Source organism: Patagioenas fasciata, chromosome 9 (genome assembly GCF_037038585.1).
Source record: "Patagioenas fasciata isolate bPatFas1 chromosome 9, bPatFas1.hap1, whole genome shotgun sequence".
NCBI lineage: Eukaryota > Metazoa > Chordata > Aves > Columbiformes > Columbidae > Patagioenas > Patagioenas fasciata.
In genome coordinates, this window is record NC_092528.1 from 28,767,853 (window position 1) to 28,790,902 (window position 23,050).

At 39.8% G+C, this 23,050-nt stretch overlaps 1 long non-coding RNA gene across 1 annotated transcript in view; it reads right to left on the bottom strand.

Moving 5' to 3' along the window:
* Window positions 1–21,202, bottom strand: part of LOC139828607 (uncharacterized) — a 138,248-nt gene extending 117,046 nt beyond the window's left edge. Inside the window, exon 1 of the long non-coding RNA XR_011740412.1 lies at window positions 21,073–21,202. This is a non-coding gene — a long non-coding RNA (uncharacterized lncRNA). The remainder of the gene's footprint in view (window positions 1–21,072) is intronic.
* Window positions 21,203–23,050: the final 1,848 nt, after the last annotated feature.

A 23,050-nucleotide genomic window follows, 5' to 3' on the forward strand; every position in this document is an offset into this window, starting at 1 on the left:
CAGAACATTAAGGATGACAAGGTGTTAACCAGACACTAAAGTCAATGTTACCAAGAATCATCACATGCAACAGTATTAAATATACCCCTTGGAGACCCTTGTGAAGAGAAAAACAGGTTGTGCTGTGCCTGGATTAAGCACTAGAAGCCTCCACTGTTTCATTATGAGAATTAAAGCATATTTGTCATGTGACAAAGTCACCTCCCTGCATGTTACAGTAAGCACAGCGATTTTACTGTGACCACTCAACTGTTGAACTGGAGAGAATAAAACCAGGAACATACATCAGAAATTATAAGAAATTTTGAAAACGCAGAAATATCTGTATGCTATATCATATGAAGTTATTTAAAATAAATGTTATGACAATATCCATAGCAGACATTAATATATGAAAGTGTGAGGGGGAGGAGGAAGTGACAATATCAGTACATTTTTTTTCAAGCTGCTTTAAGGCAGAACTATTAATCTATTTTTTAAATGGAATAAAGGCAAACTTTGCAGTATTTTAAACAAATGAATTTCTCATAATGTGTCACTAACAAAGCATCAGTCTAACAAACCAGGATCCAACCTGGGGATTTTTCTTTTTCCTCTTATTTTTTTCTTCTACATCTCTCATGAGCTTGAACAACAAGTCCAACAATTCCTGAACATCCAGGTCTAGTCAAGGAAATTTTTTTCATTAAAAGGTAATTGCTTTCTTGGGTTGGGTCTCATTCATGTACAAAAGACAAGCAAAGTCCTGCATACACTTCAAGAGAGATGGGTCCATCTACTCCAACTCATACCCCATGAAAACAGCAACAGTCCAGCTATCCGCTCAAGTTAGATCCCAAAATAACGTATTTTTCTTTCAAAAATGCTGTAGGTATTTTCTGCTGTTAAACTACCAGTTAAAGCATCCACCCTGGAATCCCTGGACTCAATTCCTTCCTTGAAGGGTCTCATCTTTACACCATTTTTCTCCTTGAGAGAAATTGCCCTAAATTTGCAACACAGGAATGCACCAACATACCCTCCCCTTTGCTTTGGAGCCATTGTCATTGGACAGGGAGAAATTCAAAATACAGCAAAGTCCAGCAAAGGAAAAGAGATTAAAAAAATCCATTATCTTTGAGTGTCATACTTAAATTACCCCTAATATTTCCTTATTAATCTAAATCTTCCAGATAAAGTTATTAAAAGAAACTAACGACATAAGACCTACTGGCAAAACTGCTGGAAACTTACTGATTTGCCACCATTTTTTCTTATCTGGATGCTTGAAGTCCAGTCATTCAATGCCTTTCTTTTTTAAAAGAAATGTAAATACATACACATTTGCCTTTTATTCACATTATTAGGAGGGAGTTAATTTTCTGCCGGTTTGGTTACAAGCTAAACCTGGTTATTCACCTAATAATACTGTGGGCACTGCAGGGACAACCACAGCCCGTCATTGATTTATGCCATGGCGCTTTGCAGAAGTTCTTCTTCTCTCCTAATAAAATAAATATAAGCCATTAATTTTCTCTTCAAAACAAGTCCTATAGAAGCATCGAATTTCCTCACGCAAGTTTGCATTCTTTGAATGAAGTTGCAATATCAATTTTCCAATTTTATGGTCTAATACCTCCCAAAAATTTTAATTGGTGGGACTTGAGCAAGCCAATTCATGTACACGTGCAACTTTCCGAATTTCACTAACACACTGATATAAACTCCAAACTACTTGGACAGCTGAGGACTGTTTCTTAATCTCCACTGGGATTTAACCCCATAGGCTCTCATCACTCCCAACCAAGTTTAATTTGATGTGTCCAGATTACCTAATCCTTCTATTACTTTTAAATCCTGCTTAAATCTCAGACTTTTGCAACATTAAATCATACACCTTCTTCATGCTCCAATATTGACCCGCACATTTTATACCAGGAATTCCATTTGGCAAATAAAGTTATTTCAAGCTTTCTCTAGGAGGCAGTGATGTTGCGTTGAAAAGAGAGCAACCTTCTTATCGTTCCATTTTAATCTCTCAGATCACTGTTCTGATAAGTAAATCAAAGTGGGCATTTTGTGCTCTACCTATAAAATCAGTTTTTTATTCTGCACTTCATGATCAGTCCAGCCTTTGTATTTAAAGTCAGCATCCCTGTAACTCTACAGGAACAGCCTCATTTTAACCAATCCTGGACACATTCTGTTATTATTTGCAAATGTCGATTTCATATTTTATTAGGTGTTAGTTTTTCATATCAGTAGGTTGGATAGCTTTGCTTTCAACCCTTTTACTCACAGCGCCATCATATTCCACTTGGCTGTGAAATCTGAAGAACAAATTCGACCCGTCAATTTGGTTTTGCTTTTAAAGCGTCATCCTTTTCCCTTGCTCTCTCGCTTGTTCTTAGCTTGATGTTTCCTCTTTACTTCCTCTCATGACAAATTCTCATGTCTGAAGAGATCCCTGGGCTTTCAGCAGTGAGATTACACTAGGATTTTATACCTCTTGATAGAACATCTCTCATACGTCCCTTAGCGCAGACACTGGTGTTACCAGAACAGAACCCCAGGGAACTCTTTCTGCATCCTCCTCCTTCTCTCATCCTCCAAAGAATACAGGAGAAAAACCAGGAACAAGAAAAAACACAAGGTCACCTGCTGCAGTGACTTTGTGTTAATGAAATCAAAAGCTGCTGTCATGCGAATTCTTTCCTACCTTTCAAGCTTTCTCCAACTCTTCCTCTTCATTCAGTAAATAAAACCCATCAATCCAAGGGCCCATTTCTGCTTCATTTTCCTAATAGATCTATTTCCTTTGCCAACATATATGAGTTAAGAACGGGATTAAGCACCTTGAAATACCTATTATTAAGGACAATGTCACCATATCATATGATTTTTTTTGCTTTTTAAAAGTGAACTACAGAGTGTCTGTAAAGAGCTGATTTCCCTCCAAAGACCCTTACTGCCCAGAGACCAATTATTTTGCTGTAACAAGGCGAGATAAACCAAATACTGTACAAATTCCAGTGCATACTCAAATGAATAACCCTTTGCACAGTGCTCAAAAAATGTCAGCTACAGTCCACCACTTCCCTGCTAATAAAAAGCACTTCCTTTCTTGCCCCCTCTCACCTGCTCCCCACTTGAGCATCGTTCCAAAGATCTTATTTTTCCTCAAGTTCACAGAGGCCCAGATGCTTCTTGAACGTTTCCTAACACATAAGCAGTGAAATTACTGCTCATTTCCTTCCCTTCTTTCCACTTCATGGTTCCCTGACTCCTGCAATTCCATCTCCCATCCTCTTCCTCTTCCTTTTATCCTCAGCCCAATACGGAGTGTCCTGACATCCCAGGAGCAATAAACTCCTTTCCCAAATCTGAGTTGCTGTTACTTCTGGAGCCGCATTTGGTTATCTATCTATTTTCTTCCCTCATGACCTGCTTTCACTTGGAAAACCTGTCTCTTTCAACCTCAAACTAATTATTTATCTAATCAAGAAGTTCAACTCCTTCCCATAATTATTAACCATGTGGCTATTATACAATCTTGTGCTAATTTTGCAACGTGCAGGTAAACTCCGTAAAGGACTTACCATCTGCCTCTTTTCTGGTGTTTATTTTAAAAAGGTTTGGCTCAACTAGAGAAGCCCAGTCCTGAATACATTACTGGGTGCTTAGGTAATCGCAGCTTTGAAGATAATCCACTTCCTGAGCCTCTTAGTGCTGGAACCTTCATAACTCAGATATCAAGATAGAGAAAATCTGGTGTTCTTTGAAAGATTCTTAACGGACTCACCTCATACACTGAATATAGACCCATCATCTTTAGACCCACCTCCTGCTCCAATATATTATAAATTATGGTCAGATGGAGATATTTCTATAGTTTTGGGTCATTTTTATTTCTAGATCCCCTTTCTTATCATTATTTCCTTTCTGTTTCAAACAGCATTATTCACCATAGGAAATTCAGATTTAGTGATGCTTTTTGACGCTTGTCTTTAAAAAGAGGGTTTTTTAAGCAATGTCTACCTTCTCTGAAGAAATGTCTCTATTTTTAAAGGTCTGTTTCCTTTGCCAATTCATTTCTAGACTTAAAACATAATCTCTTTTAAACTCTCTCTTTGCTTGTATAATGTAGCTTTATGTTTCCTACCATCTGGCCTTCTAGTTATTCTCCACCCATGCCAGATTTCTCCTCCTCTTCTGTACCTGGATGACGGCTTTGGATTAAAACTGCCATAAAAACTGTCAGTTGCATAAAAACAAATAGAATCAAGGAGGGAGGAGAAAAAACCAGGAGGTTTGCTTTTTCTTTTGAGTTAGGTTTTCTTTTTGTTTGCTTGTTTAATGTTTGCTTATTATAACTTATCAAAATTGTCATGTGTGTTACCTTACCAATTGATTATCATCCCTTTCCTAAGTGGAAGACAAGCATTAGATTTTCCATCACCCACCTCTGACAAACTCTCTGTTTTCTGTGTGTGTGTTTTGTTGCTTTTTTAAGTATTATTTGTTTCATGGGGTTTGGTTTTGCTTAAGTTTTTAACAGAAGCACAGTTTTTTCCTTTTGTCATGAGTTTTCCTCAAAAGATTACAGACTGATTGAAATTTTGTGGCTCACACCTCAAATTGAAGTTTCTTGATTATTTCTTAACATTTCTCTGCCCAATATGTGAATGACAGTAAAAGGGATTTACTAACTAATACCTACCTACAGCTCCTCCTGGAAAGCCACTACAGAATTGCTATTCAGAGTGGGAGGAGGATTGCACTTCAGGTCTGTATTTTCACATTACTTCTCTTTTTCAAACAAGAAATTACTTCCCCTCCTCGAATGGTCTTTGCTTACTTATGTCCTCAAACAACAACAACGACAATGACAAAAAAAGAAAGAAAAATGGGAAAAGAAAACACAGCAACCAGCTTGCAGCTGAGAAGTAACACTGACCCATTTCACCAGCTCTATCATAGATTTATTACATTTTTGTCTGCCATCCTTTTTATTTAAATATTCTTGTTCACGTCTCAGCTCCCTCTCTCCCTTGTGAATGCTGGCTGACGTGCAGACCCCATGGACAGAAAACACTGTAAACCATGGTTGTCCACAAATTCCCTCTCTCATGAAGTTTTTCTCCAACCCAGAGCCACTGAGGAACATCCTTCCTTCAACCTCCTCCACTCATAGCCCAAGATAATGAAATTTTCTCATTACAAGACTGCAAACTCCCTACCTGCCAGGGAGTATTGGGAGCTGAGGGGTATGTTTTGATGTGTAAGGTTTGGCTGGAACAATCAGAACACCCTAATGAGTACCCTCTATGTGTTCCTCCAGCAATTTCTGCAGAATAAAAGTTTTCCAAATGTTTCCACCCACAGCATCCTATTCAAACTCTTCAGAATATTTTTCATAGAAATTTCTCACATTATTTTCATGTATTCATCTGAACAACCAGTAATATTCTTCTTTGGAATGTTCCTTCTATAAACATGATTTCAAAAATGCATAACACCTAATTACAGGCATCACAATTTAAAAGACTGGTATTTTTGCTCTTTATATGCTATCTTATATTATAAATGCTTTCTCTCCAGGCATAACTTGTCAAGTTCTGGACGCTCTCAACTATCTGTAGCAGACAAGACACTTGTGAAAGCTTTTTCTGTGCATTTTTGGAAGGATGGAAAATTGTGCCCTGCTCTGGTCATTTGCTGGGCAAGAAAGTATCTTGTGAGATGACTCCAACTGCTTTTTCTACCTCTATTAACTTCCCATACAACATCAAAAGAACAAGTTTGATCTTTTGCCAGTTTTCCAACAGAAAATAATTATTGTCAGAGAAAACCAAACCTTCCACGTTGAAACCCTGAAAAGCTGCAAAGCTGATTAATCACAAACTGCAACTTCTGCATGTGAGGTGGCTTGTCCTGAGATAGAAGAAGTCGGCAATGTGACACCTAACAACATTAACATCGCTGGAAAGGACATTCGGAAGTATTAAGGCTAATTAAACAAAAGAATGTTTGGCAACGTGGCAATAACATCTCTACGGCTTCTAATGATACTGTTTTTTTAAAATATAAATAAATCTGTAACGTGTTCACTGAAATTATGCAAGAGGAATTTTCAAAACAGTATTTTTGGTAACACACAATCTTTGCTGCTTTAACATGAATCTCCAGATACTTCTGATCTCTTTTGCTGCATTACACCTCTTCTTCATGCTTTTAATTGTTACCTTTCCTTTCCAAATGCAAGGTCTCTTCTACATTTCTTAAAGATATGCTTGTCCTTTGGAAAAAGGTGGAGAAATCTTTACGATGTGAAGACGGTTTGGCAACTAAATAACTGCCCACTCTGCACAAGCTCCACTCTGCCCCTCCTCCTTACTCAGCCACATTGTGCTTAGGTGGAAATTTATTCCCCAGCCAAATTTAAATCAAGAACAGAAGAATTATCATTGAAAACAGGCAGGAGTATTTTTAGGATCCAGATTGTAGGAACAGATGATTTTTCCACAATATGAACAATAAAGTCGTGGAACTTCTTCAAATAAAACAGCAGTTGACCGACGTTCATTTTGCAGAGGTCTAAACCACGCCAGCGTCAGGTTTTGATAAGATTTCCGCAAACCTTTGAACACGTAATCACTTGTACCCCTCAAATAGAAGCAAACTCAAATTTTCAAGGTGAGATTTGATTACTGCCTATTGCTTATGTAGGAAAAAAAAACATAATGTCAGACTGTAAGTGTAAAGCATCAGACCTGTTTTCCTGTTGTTGTTTTTGGTTTAGTTTGGGGCTTTTGTTTGGTTGGTTGGATTTTTTTGTTTTGTTTTGTTTGGGTTTGTTTGCTTATTTTGCTTTTGTTCTGCATGTGAGGTTTTGTTTGCTTTTTAAAACCTGCATTATGCCAGTGAAAAAACCTGTTGCATATGCACTTTATCTCCTAAATCTGGTGCTTTTCAATCATGGCTATTAGAAATACAGAGTCCCCCACTGATGTATTGGCTTCTTCGTGTTCTGCAATGAGCTGTTGAACACCATGTCTTGTACACAGTGTGTCCTCTCCTAAGAGTAAATGCCACTGTAGCTTTAGATTCCTCTGCAAAGACCTGAATCGCTTTACTTGCCTCCTGTTGCAGAGGAAAGGACTAATCCAGTAATAGGGAATAAGTGACTCTGTATCCAGGATTCAGGAAGGCTGAGCAGAGCTGTAGAAGGTATTTTCTTCCCTTAACCAGCAGAGGTGTGTGTCATTATAATACTGAAAAATTTTTGCACACGGTGGTTTTAAATCTATATTCCACAAAGGCTACAAATAGGGGAAAAAATGTTTTGGCATATACCACTCAAGTGTGAAAGTAACCTTTAGCTTTAATGGTTTATTCAGGAGCTATCCTGGTGGTTTTAATTAGCTAATGCTTCACTAAGATCTGCAGTCCCCAAAAGAACATAACAGTTCCATAAAATGGCTCTGTTTTAATTTCTCTGGTTTTAATGTAGCACACAATCTCCCATCCTACGTCCCAACTGTAATTAGCATGGCTAATTACTGAAACTGTATGAATCGTGGTTGCAGTTGCTATAATAAGTACATTTAGTGTATTTCTAAGTGCATTAGTGGTATTACAGAATTTATTATGAAGACACAGTAAGGAAAACAGGGTGTCAACACCATTGAACTCTCGTGGGACTGGTAGAGGGAAAAAGTTATTCTTAAGGAAAAAGGAGATCTCCCCAAAGTGCTTATGAAATTGTGGTTACAGAAAAATCTGTTCACTGAAACAAAAAGAAAAACAACACAAGAAGCCTCTTTAAACAACCTGTTGACACTAATTTGAAACAATTGTCATGTAAATGACAAAAAATTTATTTCACAACCTTTAAACAACATCAACAATATTATTTCCTGAGAGAGAGAGACTAAGTCTTGGCAGTCCAGAACCTATCAAAAAGGGGTTTCACATCTTTGAGAGTTGATAATAAATTCCGAAGATGTGAAATCCCTTTTTAATAGGCTTTGGATATTAACAGTAATATTTCCCCGTAGTAAGATTATGGGCTGAATCTACAGATCTCAAACAATTTTAGAATGAGTCAACCAGGCAAAACTCTCCTCACCCAGATCTGTGCAAGGGATGAAGACAGTGAGCTCTCTAAAGTTATCTTTCATTGATAAATATTAATTCCTGTCAAAGATCATTCACATGAATTATGGAACTCTAACTCCACTTCTCTGCAACTGTATCATACAAATGACCCCAGAGAGCAATGTATCCACCCAGCTATACTTTGTTAATTGAAGAAGAAAGCAAAAATAAAAGTTTAGCAGGTGGTGCTACAGTATCTTAGACATCCTACCATGATATTCATGAAGCACAGATGCTCCATTGCCTTCCTCTGAACTTGTTTTTTTCTCAAATATTAAGCAATATAAAAATATGACCTTGGGAAGGAACACGAGTTCAAATATCAAACAGTGAACAGAGAAACTGCATCACACTAACACAGATTCAGCTTCCAGTCATAATTCTCAGACCACACCAGCCTTAAAAGAGAATTTGTCTTGAAGGAGAACCTCCAGAACTTTTTTTTTAGAGAAAATGCAAAACAAGCAAAAAACCCCAAAAACGAAACAGACAGACAAACAAAAACCCATGACCCTGCTTTGGAAACCTCTCCTCTGGTCCCAGTGCCTCATTTAGGAGCCAACTGGAGATGGTAGGAGCTGCACTTGAGGTCATGAGCAAGGCAATGTCTTCCCAAGGGTATTTTTTAAATCCTACTTGCATGGCCTGTTGGATCTATGCAAAAGCACCCTCTCCATTCACACCACTGCCCACACTACCTGCTTCAGTCACCACGATGTGGGTGACAATCTACACCCACAAATTAACATTTTAATGTATTAAGTTATTTTAAAATAAGCATTGCAAAGCAAGAGAGACATAGCAAACTATTAATGAGCTCGGCCAATTTTTGAGTACCTCATGGCCCAAAGCAAGGTTTTAAAGGAAAAATGCCTTTTTCTGTAGGGAGAAGTTCCTGAAAATTAATCATCTCTTTTCCCCCCTGCTTCTCTCCCTTTGCTTTTCAAAATAAGAAGCTTCACTTTTACTAATCAATAACAATTCAGCTGCAAGGAACTCTTCAGGAAAGGAAACTGGTGGTGGGTGTCAGACAATCCAAGGCAATAATAGAGATGTTCTTCAGAAACTTAAGTGTGCAAAGCAATTCTGTCCTTTAAATCTACACTGCATGTGCATACACTGGAAATAATTACTTTCTACTCCATGATGCACCACTGTCTTGTTTTCTAACTTGTAGGTAACAAATAAAACAACTTAATGTCTACAGAAGATGCTCACACCAAGCCTCTAATATTGTCATTCAGTGAGAAAAACAAAATGTTTAGTTCATCATACTAAAATATAATACCTGGGGTTTTTTTTCCTCAATAAGACATACAGAAATATTCTAGCACAGTAGCCATTGCATGCCCACTTACTTTAACATTGTTTTCATCTCACCAAGAGTAAATCCATAATGTCAGTCCCATGAGTACCTGTATCAGAAACTGTTGGCCAAGCTTTTTCCTGAACAGCAAAGCCCTAAAAGCATATGGCACCTCATGGTTTGCAAGTGAGTAAATCTTGCCCTTCTATCTAGATTACACAAGTAAATCTGATTCAGCATCTGCACTACATTCTATATAGTCCCTGTTTATTTTTATTTTTATTAAGATATGTGTGGTTACAACTATGAAGTGAGCCTGCAAATCATGACATCAGGGGCTAAGAAGCTAAGCTTGTTAAACATTAATTTTCTCAAGGTGTCAACCACGCAAGATTTACTAATTTTCTCCTCTAGTATGCCAAGTTGTAACTGATGAGCCATTACCAAGCTCATTATCAAACTTGAGATGCAAGTTGTTGTGAAACATCAAAGACTATATAGAATTTTAGAAATCATTAAGGAAAAAAAAAATCCCATCAAACACAAATACATAAATTTCAGCGTAAAAGAAACAGATTGTGGCTGAAGAACTGAAGTATATAAAACTCGAAACATCAAAGGCATAAACTCCGAGAAATAATATCTTTAAACTATTGGAAATATCTAATATATCCCCAAAAATGTGTTAATACCCACATTTGCTCCAGAGAGCTCCTAATACAAGTTACAATTTTGCCATTGATTTTTAATGAGAAGGTCCATTCCTCCACTCCATCTAGTTGGGGGATTCCCATTGATTCACAGGCATCTAAATCAGTGACAATTACAGTTCTGGCAGCATGAAACTTTCATAGTTAAGTGGAGCTTAACTACACTGTAAAGTCTGAGTTGTCCCTGACATCTGGCTCGTACTGGCACAGCTACTGGACCTGCAAATTGGGTTGGTACCTGAGATGCTACAATGTTATCTTGAGCCTTCACTGGAAAACTATCAAATCTCCTTGTTGTCACATGAGTGTATTAACTCTTATAGTAACTCAGCTCCAGGATAAGATAATGGATAAATTAATGGATAAACTGCTATAATCTACCCCCCAAAACAGAAAAATGCAGTATTGGAGAGAGTGGAAATCAAATAAATCTCTTGTCATGAATATATAGTCTTTAGGACCATGTATTTCTGTGTATGGTAGACTAAACTGCCCTACATTCCAGTGTTTTTAGCTGTGGCACATTAACAGCTTGTAAAGATTACCACCACGTAACAATCTCCTGCAAGATCACTTGCTACTTCAGCAGAATGTTCCTATCCAGGAGCAGGAGAATCGAACATCACCGTTTATTATGGGCCAGATTATGAAAGCAGGTGCTCCAAAGCTGTTTTGAAGTATATCACAAAGATTTAAATAAAAAAAAAAAAAGAGAAAATTAAAAATAGAAAACCAGTCCATAACTACAGTTCCTCTTCATGCCCTCTTATTCTACTTCTGCCAAGAAAATGCTTCATGAATTAGAGTATTTTATCAATTTCTATGAAAACAGCGAAGTGGTCTATACTAAATACTGAGCAGCACTTCTCATGCTCTCCAGCACGAAGTATGTACTAAATTTTTATTATATACAGCAATTGAATAATCTAAAGTAATTTTTCCTGAGCTGGATACGCAGCTGGTTTCTCAGCTCTCATCACATTAAAGAGTCATGGGGAATCATTGACCCTCCATCATTGAGGTGTCTGTCAGCTGGCAGGCATGCAGCAAAGGGATGTCGTGATCCACAACGAAGATTTACACAAACTGTGCTGGGTCATCTACAGGGACCCGTGTGCTCCAAACTGCTCTTTCTACAGGTGTTGGTCCTTTCTCTTCCTTTTGCACCCAGCTGGTAAACTGTTTTCCCAGAATCACAGACTGGTTGGGACTGGAAGGGACCTCTGGAGATCATCTAATCCAACTCACTTGCTAATGCAGAGTCACCAGAGCAGATCACACAGGGTCATGTCCAGACGGGTTTGAATGTCTCCAGAGAAGGAGACTCCACAACCTCTCTGGGCAGCCTGGTCCAGGGCTCTGGCACCTCAAAGGAAAGAAGTTTCTCCTCATGTTCAGGTGGAACCTCCTGTGCTTCAGGCTGTGTCCATGGCCCCTTATTCTGTCATTGGACACCACTGAAAAGAGTCTGGTCCATCCTCTTGACACCCATTTCTGAGATACTTATAAGTGTTGATAAGGTCCCCTCTCAGATTCTCTTCTCCAGGCTGAACAGCCCCAGTTCTCTCAATCTTTCCCTTGAGATTTCTTGTTTGCAGATGCCTTCATTACTAACTTTGCCTTTGAGGACTACATTCTAAGAGTCCAATAATTCTTATAGCGTCTGAAATTCAGATTATTTTTTTGTCCCCATCAACCTGGAGGAAAAAGATTCTCATTGCTATAAACCTTTGCTTGTCACACATTTCCCTGATGCTGGAGCCTGGATGACATCCGTCATGCTGTCCGTCATGACAGCTGCAACACCTTTACGTCCCGATTGTATTCACTTCTGGGCTAAAGGTGGGAGTTTCTGACAAGGGCAATCTCTTAACTAAAGCTCTAAATACCAGCTCTGACTTCCTTCCTCAGTGTCTCAGATGGTGGATGTAGACAAATTGAATAAAACCTGTTTTTCTGAAGTCACTTTCTGACTTCACGCTTTTGGCATCTGCGTGAAAACTCTATGAAAGCTATTTCTGCAAGAACTTAGTAATACACCACTTTTATTTTCCTCTTAAAAACTTCTTCTGAAATAGCATTCTATACTGGTACGGCAGCTAAATCAAGATTTTCCTAAATTGTCCATGCATTCCACGATTTTATAATATAGAATCATGAAACTTGGGATTGAATCATGTTTTCACCAAAATACTTTTCCTACCAAGCCTCAAAGAAGATACAAACCCCAAAATGGTATTGCAGGAGCACACTGGATTACATAGAATACACCTGTTTTCACAAACATATTCTTTAATAACGAAGTATTGCTAAATTATTCCCACTGAAAAAAAGTGGTTTGTGGGTTTTTGCTGGTTTTCATTTAAATAGTCAAAGGGTGAAGCTAACCATAAGTACAGAGTTTGGTGCTTCATTTAAAATTAGCTTCCTGGTTAATTATTGAGTGTGAAAAGAACAAGAGCTTCTCAGCTCTCACAAGTGTACAGACCAACCAAACTATTTGCCTAACAATAAAGGCATAGACATACTTGCGCATTTCTTATCGAAGCAGAAAAAAATGGGAATCTTAAATGAGAGACAGTCTTGTCATTGGGAACAGTGTGGGACATAATTATTCCTCCAACGGGAATGTGTAAAAATGCGAATTTGAAGAGGTTGATACAGCACATACAGCCACATAGGCCAAAAAGTGCATTTTCTCAGTCACTACTCATCCACCTGATTACAAAGGTTCTTGAATGAGTAATGAGAAAAATATATATATATTTACTAAAGCAGCTTGTTTTAGGAGTATTTGTTGTCAGGTCCCTCTATACTCTTGCAGCTGAGAAGCTTCTCCAATGAGCTCGTGACTTAAATGCCACATTAAGGGAAGGAGGGTGACATATTAGGAGACACGACCAGTTTGCAGAGATAAACTATGGGTTCAAAATGTGCTTTGCACAGACATTTGCTGGCACTAACTCCCTGCTATATTTATCAGGTAGTATTGAAAGCCTGTATGAGGTGTTGGGCATTTCTCAGTATCTTCTTCTGTTTCAAAGCTTTGTGTAATAGACCAGCAATAACCTACAGGAATAGCAACATTTTGGGAGGGTGTGTTTAGACAAGGTTCTTAGGGACATGGTTTAGTGCTAGACTTGGGTTAATTTATGGTTGGACTTGATGATCCTAAGGGTCTCTTCTGACTGAAAAGATTCTATGAATGCATAGGATTACTTATACCTTCCCAGTACATCACAGGCTGGGTTTTCTGAAGTGTTTTGGGGTTTTTTTTTTTCGGTGTTTTTGCTGCTTTGATTTTTTCCTTTAGTGAGGTGTTGTCTGGATTTTTTTTTGTCTGTGTTTTGTTTCATTTGTTTTTGTTTTGTGATGGTTTTGTTTGTTTTTCATTATGGCTTTGACAGTTTACCTTAGTACCACATGCTACGTGACATCTGCAGACTACAAGTTCACATTTTCTTCTGGCAATTCTTTCCAAAGATCTCAGGCCCCAGCCTGGCTCAGCAGGGCAGGCTCTGATTTCTGCAGGTACTGCGGTAGCCCAGCCGCTGAGCATCCTGTGCTCACGACGTTTCCACCCGTGTACAACATCGCCAGCCCACAGGTGCCTTCCCACCCCCTCACCTGCCTCCAAACACAAAGCTCTCAACACTATGAATGAGTAAAAAGGTATAAAGGAAAACTCCCCACCCTTATGCTTATTCCTTTCATTTTTCCAATGTCGTTTTTCTCCCTGACCAGAACAGCTATATTCCTGTTGGCATAAGAAAGCCTCACCTTTTTATGATTTTTTTTAATAAAACACACTCTAACCAGTTGAGAGTGTAGTGCAAGGCCAATGGCATCCTTGGGTGTATTACAAGGGGGGTGGGTCAGTAGATCGAGAGAGGTCCTCCTTCCCCTCTACTCCGCCCTGGTGAGACCCCATCTGGAATATTGTGTCCAGTTCTGGGCCACTCAGTTCAAGAAGGACAGGGAACTGCTGGAGAGGGTCCAGCGTAGGGCAACAAAGATGCTGAAGGGAGTGGAGCATCTCCCGTGTGAGGAAAGGCTGAGGGAGCTGGGGCTCTTTAGTTTGGAGAAAAGGAGACTGAGGGGTGACCTTATTAATGTTTATAAATATATAAAGGGTGAGTGCCACGAGGATGGAGTCAGGCTCTTCTCAGTGGCAAACAATGATAGGACAAGGAGTAATGGGATCAAGCTGGAACACAAGAGGTTCCACTTAAATTTGAGAAAGAACTTCTTCTCAGTGAGGGTAACAGAGCACTGGAACAGGCTGCCCAGGGAGGTTGTGGAGTCTCCTTCCCTGGAGACATTCAAAGCCCGCCTGGACACATTCCTGTGCGACCTCACCTAGGCGTTCCTGCTCCAGCAGGGGGATTGGACTAGATGATCTTTTGAGGTCCCTTCCAATCCCAAACATACTGTGATACTGTGATACTGTGATTTCAAAGTGACAGCATTTAAAACCCACCATTCCTGAAAATTATCCATTTGTTTTGTGGAAGCAAAGGCAAGCAGATTTGCCAGCTGTGTAATTCCATAGTTTTTGCGTCTACCGTGGATTTTGGAAATTGCTTTAGTTATGAAACCCAGAGTTGAGTTTTTACAGACCCTGCCTGGGTCAAAGCGAATTTTTCTAAAGGACTTCAATAGGCAGCAGATTAGGCTCCATGCAAGACACAAATTAACTGAGCCTGATTAACAACAGCGCTGCACTTGAACCTGATCTTGCGCTGGTCTTTGCACTTCACAGGCAGCAGTTCTTCAGTGAGAAGAGCAGCTGGTAAAGAGGGCAAAAAATCAGAGAGCAATTTCCTCCACAATACAACCTGTCAGAGAAAAGAAATACTGGCAGCAAGTAGCTTTCCATGAATTCATTCAGCTCCGCTGCAACACACAGAGGAAAGACTGATTGAGAGGATAAGCTCTGTATCAATGCACCTTTGAGCATCTGTTGCCTTAAAATAGACTGTTTCGTGAGAAACTCAGATATATGCATCTCTGATTGGAAGAACTACACATTAAAAAGGCTATTTAATGAATTTACTGCTATAAAATATCTTTTTACTTGAGGAATGTAAGTGACTTAGATTTGGAAAATAATTTCAGTTGTCACAGTCTTATTTCTCAATATACGTTATAGCTCATATCTGAGAAGCTGCTCATCCCACCACATTGTCAGAGGTCTATAAATGTGCTGGTGTGTGCTATGAGTAATGTCACTGACTCACAGGGGTGGCTCAGAGGATACTGCTAAATAGACGCACACATTTTGTAGATTCAGGGATTCAAAATGCACATGTCCCCGTGATAGTTCAGAGACAGTCCGAGCCTGTTCATATTCCAAGTTTGATTGTTCGTAGCTGGACTTCACAAATTGCAGTGGCAATTTTGTTAAGATCAGTGAAATGGGTGAGGAAAATGTGAACCTGAGCCCGGGCTGGGCAAGGGCTGGGAGAGCACAGACCTGGAGTGAAAACACGACCTGAAAAGTCAGCCCAGGGGGACCATCGTGGCCCTTTCTGCTGCAAGAAGAGCTCTGGCACAGTCCTCCCCTGGCTAAAATCACCAGGACTTGGAAAAAATCACCCAGGACAAACTGTGTTCTCCCTCCTCACAGGGTTTGTTCCACTGAAGAGATGAGATGGGTTTCATGCTTCTTGCAGCACTGGGCTTCCCCAGCCACAGCGGTTTGCTTCAAGCACAGGGTCTCAATCAGGTCCTCCCTGGTCTCCCAAATTCCTCCCTGGATCAGAGCCCCAAAACACTTCACTGAAGCCAGAACAACTACGTAGAGGCAGCCAACTAGTTTGCAACATGAACATTTCTTTGGAGAGGAATACAAGGGGAAGCCGTTTGTTTTCCACGGACCATCACTGCATGACACGCGCGATGGATGATGATGTTTTACTAAACTACTATTTGCATGACGTCGGGGTTTCACCACTTCTCCTGCGCAGCTTCCCAATGGGGACCCATCAGCGCTGGGGCTGAGAGGCCAGGTTTGTGCTGGGGAAAAGCACAATTGTGCCTGGGTACCGCTGTGCTTTCCTACCCTTGGCAATGACCCATCAGCCAACCGACTCTTCAGGGCTTCCTCTTGTTTCCACAGGCCTATTTTCTCCCATGTGCAATTGATGCTCAGCCTCTCCTGTTCATTTACACTTGATTCTTCCCTTACAATAAACATTTCCAAGTTACTCCATCACCAGTATTCAGTCCTAAGCGTGCCCTGGACACCTGCTAATTATCCTCTATGCTATATAGCATAAAACTGTAAACTTAGTTAACATTATTTTGGGAGGTGGTGGGTTTTCTTTCCTTTTCACTGAATCTGTTATAACATATTTCTTCACAGTGAGCTGATGCAACAAATCTGTTCTGTAAAAAAATATAACCCAGGATTTTCTTATAACAATGCACAAGTAAAACATACGCATGTTTAGTTAAACCCACTCGGTGATAATAACTGCTTTTAAAGAAACAACTTGCTGTATTATTTTGTATAGAGCACCATTTGTAGTCATGAGGGAGATGATAATTCTGGAATTGTTTGAATTATTCTAATTTTTGGCTGAAAGATTTAAGGTGTAAGTTATTTGCAACAGGAACCAAATAGAAATAGTGACTGATTAATATAAGCGTGTGAGGTAAGTAAACAGCATAAAATACGCATCTCTGCATGCCTGTGGATTTAGATTTTTCCTTCATTTGCTTCGCAAAGAGTTTTTCCCATAATAAACAGCAAACAGCCAAGTTCACTTAGGAGAATTTCAATATATGTGTTTGCTGAGGAGTGTAATCACATCAGAGCCTGAACTACATGAAAGAGAATATTTCCATGGGTCACAGACCATTCTGCAGCTGTGTTACTCCACATAAATTCAGTTTATGAAATACCTCCCGTGGGGCTAAAACAGCAAGACTTGGACAAGGACTGCAAATGCACAGAGAGTCCATAACCCGGAGAGTATTATACACAAAACCTGCAGAGATACATGAAGGAAGGAATTCCTTAGTGACCAGCAGAACCCTTATCTTTCTCTTTTTTGATTGTGTATGGTTACAGTAACCATGAAATCTGTGCTGGGCTTCTTAAAAAATGTTAGGAAATATTGATTTTTGTATTAGACATTCAAGTAATCAGTTACTTTCTACAGTTCACAAAAAAGCTTGCAATGAAATATAACTGAAGGCTAAATAAAATGCCATCAACCTACCTGGTTTACTAAAACGAACCCTCAGATTACACAGTTAAGATTTCAAAGTATCATGCATCTTTTTAATTTAACATGTTTGGGCACTTCAATTTCAATTTTCACCTCCTCGTTAATGGTGACGTTTCTTTCCTTTGGAAGTGAAGGGTTAAACCTGGAGCACGAGCGCTGCAGATTTGGAAGGGAGCATCGCGTTCTGCAGGGAGGCGACAGAATGCACATAGTTCATTAAATAATGTGAGTAGTAATGAGAGGTTACACAAATCAAACAGCGTGTTAGGTAATTGTGATGTTGCTTTGTGGAAAACCACCTGTCAGGAAGCACTTCCAGCCGAAGACTCAATCTGCTCCGGTGCCTCCAGATGATTTCTAATTAGTGTAAACTTCATCTGTGGCATGGAACCAACATATTAAAAAGCTATCTGGGTGGGTTTCTTTGTAGTTTCTTTCACTCTTCTCCTTCTAGCACGGTGAAAATGGCTTTTTCATATGATCCTTTGAAGAAAGCTCTTCTACCGTGAGTACTGAGAAGCCTCCACACTCATCTGAGGGAAATGACAAACCTTTCTTATAAACAGGGGAAGAAAAGCCAGGCTCTGGAAAAAGAAGAGTCCTAAAAAGACTCCAGTTTGCCACCAAATGTAATCCTTGACTTTAGAAGGTTAAAATAGCGCACACTGCTGACACTGATATCAAAGGACTGCGTGCCAATAAACATCACTGAAGATTTTGGGGTTTTGCTTCTTAATATCAAACGCATTTTTAACGGTTACTAAAGGTAGCGATGGATGCTGGAATAAAAGAACAACATAAAATCAAAACCTCCACCCACCAAAAAATATACAATATGTTGTAAAACATAAAGATGAGTAACTCAAGATTGTCCGCTGCACAAACTGTGTTATCTACCTGGCCTCCCAGCACACAGACAACTAGTTTGCGGTAGGTAATCAAGATATATATGTGTGTTACACGTTCTCCCAAAATGATTGGTTATATTCATTAACTCGGCCTGCACAGAGAGCACCTTTCACTCAATTAATCTCCAAGCACAGGCATAGTACCTGTGAATCATCTTTGCCATTTCTCATTGCTTGGTTAGTGATAATTTTGTGCTCTGCTCCTGTTCGCTGCTCAGAGAAGTTAGAACAGTGATGAATGGCAGCAACTCTCATTACAGTTACTTTGGTATTCTCGTGAAAACCTACAAGAGGGTATTTCTAATTAACACTGAGGAGAGTGAAGCCTGGCTGATAATAATAGATGTTGCACACTCTGACAAATCGGTAAGTTTGTTCTAAGTTAAGTTTGAGCCTGCATTGCTCAGAAAACAGACTATTAAATTATTTTAATAGGTCAGTGTCTAAGTTCCCACATCCCCAGAATGGAGAATTTGACTGAATTTTGAATTGGGACCTTGCCCACCCCCAGGAAATAAAAAGTGAGCACCTCTGCTATACATCAAATCCAACATCACTGACAGCAGACCCCTGGTTCTTTAAGAACGAGACGTGTAATCATGAGCCAGATGAAAAATAGAGTCACTGTTTCTAATTCTGTAAGCGACGGTAAACGCTGCCATAGGGATCTGTGATATCGCAATCGTGTCAATCACCTTCCCTCGTTCCAGCATCCTCCTTCAGTCAGGACACTGATTTATTCCAGGGATGAAGGTGACAGGGTGGAAAAGGAAAGCACTGCTTGGTACAGCCCTTAAAGATAACACGGCAAGAAGTACAAAGCAACCACTTGGACAGACCTACTTCTATTTCAATAAATGAAATTTAATAATACAAGTTCCCCACAGGTCCCACCCCCACTCTCCTTTTGGTTCTTTGATGTTTTGGAGTTCAAGACAGACGAAGTACAAAGTGGAGGATATTTTCCTTTTTTTCAAGCTGGGTGCTGATCTCTAGTCCAAATTTTGACTTTAAAAAAACAAGAACTGCCAGGAAAACATCACTCCACAGATTCATGTGCAGGGCCACTACATTGCCTGACAACCAGCAGCTTCACGAATTAGATCGATTTGTAATATGCATAGTCCTTTTTATTTATTCTCAAGTTGCTGACTGATAACATCGCTATCATTCCTGTTTTGTGACAGAACAATTTTTAATTGGGCAGTAGCTCTTTCTCTACAAAACCCAGGATTAGAGCTGTGCCCACACCAAGCTATTTACAGTACGCCTCAATTTCAGGTGTAATAACGAGGTCCAGCTATTTGATTTACTTCTCCAGGAGTTTACGATTGCACACCACGTCAAATTCCCAGGCAGCTCCGCTCAGCAGACTTAGCACAACACAACTTTTATATCCGATTTCACTCCCTACAAAATATCACACTCCAAATACGTGGAAGTGGGAGTAGAAATACATACATCAGAAAGGTAGAAAATAAAGACAGCAGTCGCTAATCTCGTCAGGAAAGCTTTTAAAATAAATTATTCCTCCTACCACATAAAACAGCACAGGTTTGACTATAAGGAGCGGCTGATGATGAATTTTAATCATTTTCAGCCTGTGTAATTATTACAGAAAACTATTTACAAGCTCCACAAATTAATCCAAATAGCAGCTTGCAAGTTCTATCTGTTCATAGGATTTATTATCATTATTATTGTCTAGAAAGTCCAGAACATGTATGTCCACATAAACTGCTGCCACCCGGTAAAGAACAGTGATGTTCTTAATCTACACACAGAAATCAGTACAAAATAAAACATTTGCCGCATACACTGGGTTTATGAAAACCCGACAGAGATTGAGAAACGATACTTAAAACTCCAAGAGGTACAAATCGATACCAATATCAGAAGTTACCATAGTTTTTCTTTAAGAGGGCGTTTTAGGTAGATGTAACAGATGGAAGGGAGGGGATGTACCTTGTTCTTTATCCAACATCTGAAATTTTCCGCAATGACACAGTGGAAATAAAACACTCTGAACCCCCTACCTCAGAAATCCAGCTCGCAAAGTTTGGGAATACAAAGAGCAGCACAACGATAGGATAATCTTTAGACAAAGAGTGATAAAAACGACTAAAATCAGAAAAATACCCATGGTCTTTCGCCACAAAGCTGTCAACTTTGTACAGAATAACAGAAAAAACGCGTGATATCCACTCCCGAGCAGGGGAGAGGAGATAAGGGAAAGTCGTGTATAAAACAGGGAATTTGATATTGAGTGAAGAATCCTTACGAAGCAGCACTTATGAAGTTTAAATACAAAACTTCAGGAGAAAAACAAACTCGTTGCTCGAGTTAAAAACATATACAAAGAAAATGAAACAAAGCCCTTTTCCTGTGGCAGACCAGCCTTCTGTTTTCTCCACGTGAATGGAAAGAACTGGAAAGCCGAGAGTCCCCTCACAACACGATACACAGGGGGTGGGAATATACATTTTTTTAAAGCTCAGTCTCAAATAAAGGTGCATTTTGTTCCTGAAAATGAAGTTACTCATCAAGCTTTCTTTTATTTTGGTTACAAATCTGCACGCATCAACCAACAACATATTCTATTTCACAGCAGCCAGCAATCAGCTATTTAGCGTCCATTCGAGCTAGAAACCACAATCTTTAAAGCAGAATTGGCATGTGTGTATTTGTCGCGGAGACACTTCAGAGTAAACAACACGCTCAAAACAACTTGAATTTGGAACTAAAACGAAACGACAGAAATAATCACTCACCGATGGGCAGGGGGGCTCAGCCCCGGGAAGTCTCCTCAGCCGATCCCTGGTCTGTGGGGGGTCCCACTCACACAGGCCCCTCCATGGGGGCTCTGGAGGGAACCCCGTTTGTAGCCCGGTAGGGTCTGGCTGTGGCCATGACGAGCTGGGCCAGGAGCTTCTGTGGGTCTGGGCACCTCCTTGTTTGAGGAACCATCTGTTGACTTGGGGGCCCCGTCTATCAACCGGGGTCCTGACCCTCCTGCCCCCCAGCCGGGTGTGCGAGGAGTCTCTGTGCCCCGGGGGTTCGTGACTGTTGGTGCCAACCAAGGTGCGTCTGCGAGGATGAGGACAATGGGGCACAAAAGGTGCTAAAGAGCCATCAACTCCCCCCTCGAAAGCTTCAGACCTCCTGGGGGTGGCTGCAACTGCCACCGTGTGTTTTATACGACAGACCTGGAGGCCTTAAAGAGAAGGTTGTTGTTTCCAAAGTGACCATAAAATCCAAGTTCAGCTCAGAACTGTTAGAAAACCAACATCTATTTAAGTGTCAGATTTGAGGAGGAGCCATGAGCAATACCGAATAACTCGCAGCAGCTGAGCAAATTCTTTAGCCTTCTAGCCATAAAGATCTTTCCCACAGCCAGCGAGTCACACTTTAATCAGTTGCATCTGTTTTAGTTCAAGTGAAATGACCCTAAATGTTTGGGTGAGGAAAGCAAATCCCCATTCACAACTGAAGTATCGATAGTTTGTATCCGCAGAAATTTAAGAAAAGTCCAGTGAAAAGCTTCAGGATTTTTTCGTGTACTGAAAACATGAAGAATTACCAGTAATAATGCAACGATTTACTTATTTTCTAGTACATAATGCCCCCCATGCTTTTTTTCCCAATAAACATCATTTGTCCATGACCTATTTCTCGATTTCTCTGTGGTTTGCACAATTTTTTTTGGCTGTGGTGTCATTTTACAGAAGAGCTGCAAAGTTCAGTCGCTCTGTTTGACCATTCATTCAATGTGCTCAGAATTAAGCCCTTTCATTACAGGCAATGGATTTTCACACTTGATTTTAGACAATTATTTCCTCCACAAAGATTTTCTAGCACAACATTTGTTAATAAAACAGTTCTGCAAAAAAAAAAAATGATCAAACAACAAAATATGAATATGGTAATTATTCCTAGCTTATAAGATTTTTTTCTGTTACACAATTCATCATACACAACTGGGAATGAGAGGTTTGGGGGTTTTTTTATCAGTGATTAGATCATTTACAGAACCCTGTGCACTACAGGATCGCTTCTCAAGCGTTTAGTTCAGTTTTTACCTGCTTCTGCCATAATATCCCTTTGAAACCCTCCCTTTCGTGCAAACAGCCTACATAGACCTTCCTAGACTTTCTTCAAGCTCAAATTCAATTTAGGCTTCAGATTTCAGTCTGCCTTACTCCCACCCACCCAGATTCAGGATTTAATTCTATGCCACCTTGGCAAAATATTCTATATTCAGTGGCTATTTAATTATAGCCAACAGACCCCCTGCTAAAATCAATAAAACAGTTTGCACCTTTGTGAACTGCCCGAGATGCCCAGCATCTCTTTTCCTATTGCTCATGTTTACAAGCCTGTCTTCAGATTTACATTTATTTTCCTGTTTCTGAAGAATACGGGTTAGACTTAAACATATTTAGCAAGACATTCCAGTGCTCAAAGAACAATGTCCCTGCCCATACAGCTTTGAGGTCCTTCAGCTGCTGGTCTTGCTGCCCAGTTCATGCAAATATCTGCAGCTTTTGGCAGCAGCCAGTGACACCAAAGCCCAGGCTACTGGTATTCAGGTGCATTTTCCCAAAATTAAAGCCCAAAACTTGCAGAGAAAGGATAGGATATAGCCAACCTAGGATAGGATATAGCCAGCTGATAGGATATAGCCAACCTGAGCTGCAAATCTGTGGGGTTTGATGCCACCTGCGGACATTAAAAATAAAATATTATATA